Raw genomic sequence first — 11,144 nt, 5'->3', positions numbered from 1 at the left:
TGTGGTCAAGGGCCAAATGGTCATTTGAAGTCATTTGTTGATTTTGGATTTCAAAATTTCCATTTCAAGTTCATTTTCGGCTTTTTGGCCGTTGTGGGGTTGGATTTTGACTCGGTCATTTCTGTGAGCCGCGGATCATTCCCGCAAGCTCAAAATCATTTATTACGTGTGCGTGCATATTCGTTTTAGCTTAGAAGTGCATTTGGGGTCAGATGTATGCTTGGTGCAAAGTTGCATTTTCGCCGTTTTGAGCCTAAACTGATCTAAGGGCATTTTGGGGATTTCTTTTGGAAAATAAATTTTGTTCTCAATTCCGTCAGATAGAAAATGTGATTTTAGGGGTAGTTTCCTTTTTGTGTTTTTCCGAAAAATGTCATCTAGACCTCGAAAACTTCGTCGCAAGTTCATTTTGCTGCTAAAAGCACTGTTCCTGCAATTTTTGAGGTTCCAGACCACCCCTCTACATCACTTGGTGGGCCCCCACAATGTTCTGGCGTGCGCCCATGAGAATCTGCCATGTTTGGCGGGCGTCCGTGAACACTGTTCCTGCTCCAGACAATTTTTTTTAACGGGCCATATCGCACTCGTTTTAACTTCGAATTGGTCCGTTCTTGAGTCTAAATTGACTGTGTCGAAACAAGCTTTCCAATGGTACCAATTAAAGCTTCAGATTCCTCTTGTAGCTCAAGATATTTAAGTTTTAGTAAGGTAGTGTCAGAATTTGGTTCGTACCGGGATAGGCCTTCGACTTCAGAACTTGATATCTTTTCTGTCCGAACTCCGAATTAGGTGATTCTTGAGTCTAATTTCATTAATTTTTCATTTTATTTCTAATGGTATCAGTTTTAGTTTTAGAACTTTGTCCTAGCTCGAGATATCCTTGTTTTAGTGCGAGGGTGTCGGATTTGCTTTGAACTAGGATAGGGTTCATCTGGGATTTCACTTCCTTCGGCCTTAGTACTTCATGTGAAGTTACCAAAGGATGTTTTAGGATATTTTAGATCTAATTTGACTTGTTGAAAGTTAAATTCCTTCTTCTTAGGGTAAAATGACCATTTTACCCCTGGCTCTTCTCTTGTAGGGTTTTGATGCCCTTCACAACATTTTGTTTCCATTGAGTCTCGAAATTCTTTGAGAGTCCATTCTTGTACCCTAGGGATGACATACATCTCTAAGGACTTGTCTTTGTCTTGCTTCCGCACTTTATTCATTTGAATTCCGTGACTTCATAAGGAGTCATCGTGGTGCCTAAGGATGACGTACATCTCTTGAGGCCATTTTGCTTCTTTGGCTTCCGCATCTTGGATCCGGTTCGGGTCATCACAGGACACACTAGGTTGAAAAATCTAGGGTCGTCACAACACTTCACATTTCACCCACCACTTTTATGCTTTGGTCTGACGACATACCGAGTTTTGGCGCTGTTGCCAGGGAATTGCCAACGTCGTATTTTAGGACCAATTAAGAATTAGTACTCTTTCGATCTTATCTTTATTTTATTTCATTTTGGTTACTTATTGTGTTTGTTCTTGATTAGCTAGGTGCTTTGAGCAAAAAAAGTGAAGCAAAAGGATTCTAAAGCAAAGAAGCAAGCTAAGCTAAGCAAAGCAAAAACATAAAAAGCTAAATATACATATAAAAAAAAAAATTGTAAAGCAAAGTAAGACAAAGAAAAATTGAAAAATAATTTGAAGTTGCTTAAGGACCCTTTGTGAGCTTTTCTAACTCTCTCTCTAGTTAAATCGTCCTCCCTCGTGGAGGTAATTTTCATTTCTTAGATAAATCGTGAGCCCGCGTGGAAGCAATTTATTTTTCTTACATATTGTTGAAAGCATGGGAGTATGGGATCAACGTATGTGGAGGTTTGTTGATTGATTTGTTGCGAAGGAAAAGTGTTTGATACGTGCTTGTTGTTGACTTGTTGTTTGTTTTGATTGTGTATGCATAGTCGCAGGTCATTGAATCCTACTCATGTCCCACTTAACTTGAATCTTGAATCCATTGTTCGTAATCCTAGGGGAAAGGGTAATTCTAATGACTCTATTTCATCAATAGAGGAACATAATGAGGACCATGTGGAGGACCTTGGTCACATAGACCAACAAGGCATCCTTCACATAATGTGTATCACCATCATGATAATATTTAAGTACCATTAGGCATGCCTAGACCCTTCATTCCATAATAACAAGGCCACGTTCCAATGGGAATGCCTCGGCCAATTTTTGTTCCACCTCCACCTCCTATTGTTAAAGGAAATCATGGTGCTCGTGTAGAGCCCCAGGTTGTGAATCCTCCTCTTACTTTGAGAGATCGTTATATGCCAAATGAGTATAATGCACCAACATGCATTCAATTACCTCCATTTAGAACACACCACTATGAAATTAAATCACAAACAATTCAAATGCTTTCCAATTATCATGGGCTACCAAGTGAAAAACCTTACAAGCATTTGGATGAGTTTCTTGAAGTGTGTTCCACCGTGAAATACACGGACATGCCGGAAGAGGCTTTGTGGTTAAAATTCTTCCCTTTCACCCTTAAAGATAAAACAAAAAATTGGTTCAACAATTTAAGGCCCTTTGCAATAACTCTTTGGGCAGAGATGTAACAAGAGTTCTTGAAAATGTACTATCCGATTTCAAAGACCAATGCAATGAGAACTTCAATTCGAGAATTTGCTCAAGAGGAAGGGGAAATGTTTCATGAAGCACGGGAGCGATTGAATGACTTGGATAGGAAGTGTCTTAGGTGGGTCTTATCTTAATAGGCATGAAGATGATGTATGGCGTTTGTATGAGAGTATGAGTGGGAATTCAATGCATCGATCTTTATCATCCAAAAATGGTAGAAATGTAGGAGGAAGGAATAATGTTGGCATGTATCAAGTTAACCATTCTAATGATATAGCTGCCGAAGTGAAGTTTTTATCCCAAAGGTTTGATTAATTTTTTGTCAACCAAAATTCGGCGAATCAAGTGTCTTCCTCCCCTAGTCATACTCATTATACTTCCAATGAATTTTGCATGACTTGTTCTAGTGTTTTACATTCTACTTCTAATTGTCCCCATAGACATGTGCAAAGTGAACACCATGAATAAGTAAATGCTGCTTTTGTCAACCAAGGGAATAATCCCTATGGCACTCATTATAATGCCAGGTGGAGGAACCATCCAAACTTCTCTTGGAAAAGCCAAGGGGAAGGCTCAAACCCTCCCCAAAGTGGTTTCCAAGGAAAGTATGTTCCCCCCCCCAATGCAAAGCCAAGGTTCCCAAGGCTACCGCTCATCTTACCAAACACCACATGGAAACCAATTTTCAAACTCTCACTTTCCAAATCAATTTTGATATTCTTAAGGGAATTCAAGGAGTTCCGCATTCGAAGAGAAAGTTCTAACCGCTTTGGGTACTTTAGAGGCAAATACCCAACTACTTCATTCTCATTCCCAATCAATTATAAAGCTAGAAATCTAAGTCGGCCAAATAGCTAGTACCTTGAATGCTAAGGAAAAAGGGAAAATGCTTTCGAATCCACCACACAAGTAACAATTTGTTGTGGAGACCAATTCCTTATCGGAAGGTCACACAATTGAACATGTGAATGCGGTGACCACTTTGTGAAGTGAAAGAGTTGTTGATAATCAAGTTGGTGTTCACAATGAAGAGAGTGAACCTGTGCAACCAAAAGTTGACCCCCATCCCGTCTCACATTCTATTCCTCCGTCATTGCATGTGAAAGAAACCTTTGTTGAGAAAGATTTAAAAAATGATTTTGAAAATTTTTTTGGGCCCAAGGCTCTATTTTCGAATGCCTTAAAAGGATCCACTTCTCTTGAAAAGCAACAAAGCAAGGCAAATGAGATAATTGATGTGTTTAGGCAAGTGAAAATCAATCTTCCTCTATTGGACGCAATTAGACAAATTCTGGCTTATGCCAAATTTTTTTGAAAGATCTTTGCACCCTTAAGAGGAAGAACAAAAGCTAAGAGCCGAAAAAAGTTGTTTTGACCAAGCAAGTAAGTTCCATTTTGTAACACAATACCCTCCCAAAATTCAAAGACCCCAGTTCACCAACCACTTCTTGCATTATTGGTGATCATGTCATTAATCGGGCTCTTCTTGATTTAGGGGCAAGTGTGAACCTTCTTCCATATTCAGTTTATGTTTAACTAGGCATAGGTGATTTAAAACCGACATCGGAGTTTCTGTAACTGATGCGCACAAATGTGTACCACTTAAAAATACCATTTATAACAATAGCATATTCATTATTGTAGATTAATGCTATAGTAGAGGGTTGTTGAACCACAAGGATTGCTAGTTTATGGCAAAAAGAATTGTAAAATTACTTCCTAATTTGATAACAGATATGATAGTTCAATTGGTTTGTCACTTAACCTACAAATTTATATTTCATAAAACAGTAAATAATGTGATTAGAATGGATTGAACTTATAAAGAATAGGCTAAGGAATTGACTTTACCTCAACCTCATAAACATGGTAAATTGCACTCAACTTGGGGATAGACAATCATATATATAAAATGATGTGTAGAAGTATAAAACTACCACAACATCGTCAAGAAGATCATACATTTCAGGACTAAGAAAAACCTATCTTTGGTTAGCATGGTTCATCCACCTAAACTAGGTTGTGGTATGAACCATCTTCCCTAGGCATAGCCTATCAAGGTCCTTCAATGGAATGTTACAGCACATGAAATCAATTAAATATCATAGATTATCTTCAGTTGGTATGGACCATCTACCTAACTACATTAATCTAAGGTGTAGCATGGTCCATCTTCCTTAAGCATAACCTATATAAATATTCAATTACATGCCAATATAACCATTCCATAAATTCTTTCCCATTGTCACTATAGGAAATCAAGTGTATAATTGTATCAATGTGATTTCTAAGACAAGATAAACAAATCAACATATTCAAATGATAGTCAAATACATTAATTCAATGTAAACTACATCAATTCAATGTAAACACTTCTAATTTACGAAACTGAATATATAAAATAAAAATCCCCCAATTGAAATACAATCTAACACATGTTTACTTGGTCTAGGTTACATCAACTCCTTAGAAAGGAAATTAACCTCTTATGGATATGGCAGTAACCTCCAGGATTGAAGAAGAGAAGAAAATCTCTCCTTTCACCATTGTTGCAAAGCTTAGCATAAGAACCCTAAGAAAGTCCTCTCCCTAACAATATCTTTTCAAAAACCAAAACTAACTAAAAAACCACTCTTGATACAAAGCCTTTCCCCCCTCCTTTATCCTCACATGAGTTTCAGAAAAAAACAATATGTTCAAAATTCGAATTTCCACTCAAGATAGAATAAAATCGGACTTAATTAAAATGGGGGCTTGTGGTCTTGCGTTCGAACGCGAGGCCTTGATGGCTTGATCTCCAGACGCCAATTCTTGCATCCGAATGCGAGGTACTGAAGGGTGGCATCCGAATGCCAAGTCTTGCATCCGGATGTGAGCCATACTTCTTTAGCTGCTTCTTCTTTTTTAGCTCCAATTACATCCATCACCTATTCAGGTCGTTTCTCCTTGAAAACCACTTGAAATGTAGGCCCGATATGACTTGTGCTTCAAAAACCCTTAAAACCTTATTATTATTCCTTTTTAGCAATAACACCTGCAAAGACACAAAAACATAAAAATGTAGTTAATCTATATACACATATCAAATAATGGGCTTAACTAATGCAATTAAAGGCGCTTAAATATGAAATATTTGACGCTTATCCGACCCCCAAACTTACATTTTGCTAGTCCCTTAGCAAAACAAAATTGAAACACAAACTTCTCCTCTTTCATGGAAGTGATGATTGTATTTAGCACATGCAACAAGCCTTTTCAACCCCTAGGCATCCCTAGAGGACAAGTGAAGTCTCGTAAGGGTTTACCAGAAATGATACCCACAAACACTAAGCAACAAGGCTCATTCTAGTATAAATTGAAACATGTGACTTTAGGGAAAAACTCTATCATGAAGACTACAGCAAGTATGCATACAGTGACATCTCAAAACAATATTCAATTCCCAGCATTCATACATCAACAAACTAGTCCACATACATGATCTTCAACATCTCATTTATAATAGAATTTCATCTCAAGTTCCTTAGAAGTGAACCAGAATGTGATTTTCTCTTTATGATACACTTTTAACCCTTTTATGGCTCATACAAAGTCTTCCACATCCTTAACTTATCTTTTGAAATCATAATCCAAGGCATGAATTTATTTAAACACATTTTGTCTTTTTTCTTTTTCTTTTTTTTTTTTTTTTTTTTTTTAATTTTTACTTTTTTAATGCATGACCATGTGCAATGTCTAAGTTCCTTAAGCTCTCTAATCACCTCATGTAACAACCATTGAGCCAACGACTCCTAAACCAGATGGTCTTAGGGCGTTAAGTGTAAAGACACTCCTAAGGGTATAATGACTCGGAATGGTTAGGCTACGAACTTAAACTAATCTACATTTTTTATTCTTTCATTATCTTCCTTTTTAATCAGTTGACATGTTGAAAGAATGAAGTTTTATTCATCATTTATATATATATATATATATATATATATATATATATATATATATGCCAAGGATTGTTTCATTCATCCGACTTACTAATTCAGGGAGCCAATTGAGTAAAACCACAAAGAAGGGAATGTAATTTTCGGTGTGCTCAATGTGTATTGTGAAGTCACTTAGAGATGAAAGACTCCAAAATAAAACATTTAAATCATGCTAGCAACTTTTAATCATTACTTGATATCCTATATAAGCATATAGATTGTATTAATCACATAGATTCCCCCCCCCCCCCCCCCCAAAACTTAGTTCCAATAACACCAAAAATCATTCGCCTATAATTTTATTTTATTTTATTTTTTTATTTTTTCAAAACAAATCAAATATATATATACAATTCAACCATATCTAACAATAACAATACACCAGTAAATAGCAACTCTCAACACCCCCAAACTTACATTATACATTGTCTTCAATGTATGAAAACATGTATATAAAAATTAAACAGGCAAAAAAGTGTAACAAGGAGAGAAACTACCAAGTGCGATATATGAACTTCAGTGCAACCAGTCTCAGTCAGAAAGCTAAACTTTACTCTCCCCAAACTTGGCTCTGATAATCTGTTCACAAAAACTGGGTACCAAGCATAAAAGCATAGACATATAAAGATATAAAGATGAAGTAATATGTCATGCTTTATTCAAAACCGGGAAAGAAAACCAAAATATGTGCACATCAAAAAGTGCACCACAATTGTTATGCCAAATATGGCCCAAATCCTAGAATTATTCAAAACACTCAAAGTAGAAATAAATAGCATGAACTAGATAAACTAAAGAAAAAAACCAGTCCGCCCTCAAAATAGAGGGCGAAGTGTCAGCTCCCCCAAGAGCATGATCATTTCATGACTTCACCATTGTGGGTAGTAAGTTGTTCCTTCAAATCTTTGAAATTATAAACTTTCTTTGAAGTCACCCATTGCTCATCACATGGAATCACAAATCCTTGGTCCTCAATCATCTTCATGATTAAATAGGGAAATGGGAAGGACAAAGTCAAAGAGCTTTCCTTTTTGTGAACAATCAATTTGTTATAAACCTTTAGAATTTGATTCATAATCAAAGTGGGAACAGAAAACCAAAAGTCATTTTCTGCCAAAAAAAAGGCAATCTAAAAGGACACTGCTATTTTTTGTAGGTTTTCCAATTTGAAGAAAATTCGTGGCTAGTAGAACATCAATGAACCAAATACTGGGTGGAACAAAAGACCTTTTAGGCGATGTGCTTACTGAGCTTGTGAGATTGTTATGTGCTATTTCTTTTAAAACATCTGTTAAGTCATCCAATAAGCCAAGGATATCCGAGAAAGGGACATAGAGAGGCTGACCGTCCACATCAACTTGGGAGTTAATGGGATATCCACATGCAACTACAATATCATCCAATGTAAATGAAAACATGCCATCAATTGCAGTTGAAAACTTGGTTGGTTCCTGAGGTTTGTATGAAAGATTCTGGTAGAACCGACGAACTAAGCGAGGATGATCCACATTATGACATGGCTGAAATATTGATGCTAAGCCTCATTTCCTGAGATTTTTGACTGCCCAGTCTGTGTCGGCACACCTACGAAAGACGTTCCTAACATCGAATGTAGTTTCAAATTGAAGGGGCCATTTAGACCAATTCGGATTAGTAGTTTCCTCAGAAAACCCCTTGGATGTGCGAGGACGCTTAAAAGTAGAGGAAGAGGCCATGTGAGTGATTGAAATTGGTTCAGGACTTTTTGTCGAACACGTGGTGTGAAAGACTGAAAAGTAAAGAACACTTGTTAAAATTGGATTATTTAAATCCAACAAACATGCATCTAGAATTAAAGACTTCAAATCCTCACTTAATAAACTAATTTCCCACAAAATTAAGTTCTAATCACCATGAAATAATTAAGAGTTGAAATATAGAAGAGAAAAGAACTTACCTCAATTTGGAGTTTGAAACCTTACCCTCTTTGATTGAAAGATGATGATGGAAGAGGCTGATTAAAGATGATTAATTGATGAAAAATGGAGATGGAGATAGTGAAATAAGATTTGGAGATGGTGTGGGAAGGTAGGGTTAGAAGTTGGGAAGTGTAGGTTGTGAATGAGGGATGAAGGAATAAAGTTTATAAAATCCTGAATTGGGCTCGGGTTGGCTTTATAGGCTTTCATGTCCGGACACGAAACATGGCGTCCGGATGTGGACTGTAGTGGCGCTCAGGATGAGGAATGTAAGCGTGGTAGGGGCTGATGATGATAGAATGCCGTCTGGATGCACATTTTGGATTTCGGACGCGAGAAGTAGCAGGAGTTGGCGTCCGAACACCTATGGTGGCATCCAGACGCACGTTTTGGCATCCAAACGCGGTGTCTTCAGTAATTGGAGTCCGGACGCAAGAAATGGAGTCCGAATGCGAGATGCTTTAGTTGGTCTAATGAATTGCTGATCAAAGATGCCCAAAAATGTTTCCAATCCTTTGTATGACTATAGAAACCCACTGTAGCCACTTGAATGGACATGTAAATGATTCTTGAAGAATACAAAGTGGAAATTATATTAAGCCATTTGTAGAGAATTTTGGTTCATGGTAACAAGTATATAAGGAAGCTTAGAATGGAAAGAATTTGCTTCCTTGAAGTGCTAAATTTAATGTCGATATGGAAATATTTCTAGTCCTCATAAATTGGATTCATCAATGTGATGAAATCCATATATCCGACCGGGACTAGGTTGTCAATGTAAGGCTTAAGCCACTGACCATTAACTTTAAAAAGATTCCCATTCTTTGGGTCTTGCAGCTCCACTGCACCATAGGAGAATACAGAAGTGATTAGAAAAGGTCCTTCCCAGCGTGAACGAAACTTCCTTGGGAAAAGTTACAATCGGGAATTGAAAAGCCAAACTTTTTGACCTGAAGTAAAAGACTTATTGATGATATATTTCTCATGGAATTTTTTTGTCTTTACTTTTTAAATTTTGCCATTTTCATAAGCATCATTTCGGATTTCTTCTAGCTCATTAAGCTGCAATTTTCTGTTAGAGCCAGCTTGATCAAGATTGAAATTGAACCTTTTTATGGCCCAAAAGGCACAATACTCTAATTCAACTGGAAGATGACATGCCTTATCGTAAATAAGCTGGTATGGTGACATGCCAATTGGCATCTTAAACGTAGTTCGATAGGCCAAAAGCGCATCGTTCAGTCGTAAAGACCAATCTTTGCGGTCCGGTCAAACCGTCTTTTTAAGAATATTTTTGATTTCCTAATTTAAGACTTCCACTTGACCACTCGATTGAGGATGGTAAGGCGTGGCAACCTTGTGAGTAACAGAGTACTTAAGTAGAATAGATCGAAGATAACGAATGTAGAAATGAGACCCTCTATCACTTAATAGTTTTCTAGGTGTACCAAACAAGCTGAATATATTCGTTTGAATGAACTGGACTACTACAGTGTGGTCATTGGTTATAGTTGCCTCAACCTCTATCCATTTAGATACATAGTCCACTGCTAGGAGAATGTAAACATAACCATATGACGATGGGAATGGTCCCATAAAATTTATTCCCAGACATCAAATATTTTGATAATTAGAATGGAATTCATTGGCATCATATCCCTTTTGGACATGGCCCCAAGCTTTTGACTTCACGTACAAGATTTACAAAAGTTATAAGCATCACTGAATAATGAAGGCTAATAAAATCCACTTTGAAGGATTTTAGATAAAGTCTTTTTAGCACTAAAGTGTCCTCTACATGCAAGAGTGTGGCAGAATTTCAAGATGTTTTGGACTTTAGATTTAGGAATGCATTTCCGGATTATTTGATCCGGGCAATACTTGAACAATTTCAGGTCTTCCCAAAAGAAATTTTTGATTTGGGTGAAGAACCGGTCTTTCTCTTGATTAGACCATTTTGATGGAATTTTTCCAACTGCAAGATAGTTGACAATGTCAACAAACCAAGGAGGCGGCATATGAGAAATCTAGAACAGTTGCTCATCTAAAAAGTAATCATGAACTGGAGAAAAATCAGAAGTATTCTCGATAAGAAGCCCAGAGAGGTGGTCTGCGACCACATTATCAGTTCCTTTCTTGTTTTTAATCTTAATGTGGAACTCTTAGAGTAAGAGTATCTAACGAATGAGTCATGGTTTGGACTCTTTCTTCGCAAGTAGATGTCTTAACGCGGCATGATCCGTGAAAACGATGACCTTGGATCCAAGAAGATATGAACAGAATTTATCCAAGGTGTAGACAACTGCTAGCAACTCTTTCTCAGTTGTTGTATAATTTATTTGAGCATCTGAGAGAGTCTTGCTAGCGTAGTAAATAGCATGAGGAGTTTTATCCACACGCTGGCCTAAAATAGCACCTAATGCATAATCGGATGCATTGCACATGATTTCAAAGGGATGAGACCAATTAGGTGGTTTCATGATTAAGGCAGAAGAGAGTAGTGAACGGAGCTTCTTAAAAGCTTCCAAACATGCTTCATTAAGGTTGAAATTAGTGTCCTTTTCAAGAATATG

This window comes from Cornus florida, unplaced genomic scaffold (assembly GCF_030987335.1).
Source record: "Cornus florida cultivar Cherokee Brave unplaced genomic scaffold, ASM3098733v1 CherokeeBrave_3.0.0_Hap2_Chr07, whole genome shotgun sequence".
Lineage (NCBI taxonomy): Eukaryota > Viridiplantae > Streptophyta > Magnoliopsida > Cornales > Cornaceae > Cornus > Cornus florida.
The sequence above is the reverse complement of the archived record's forward strand: the minus strand, read 5'-3'. Positions refer to the sequence as shown.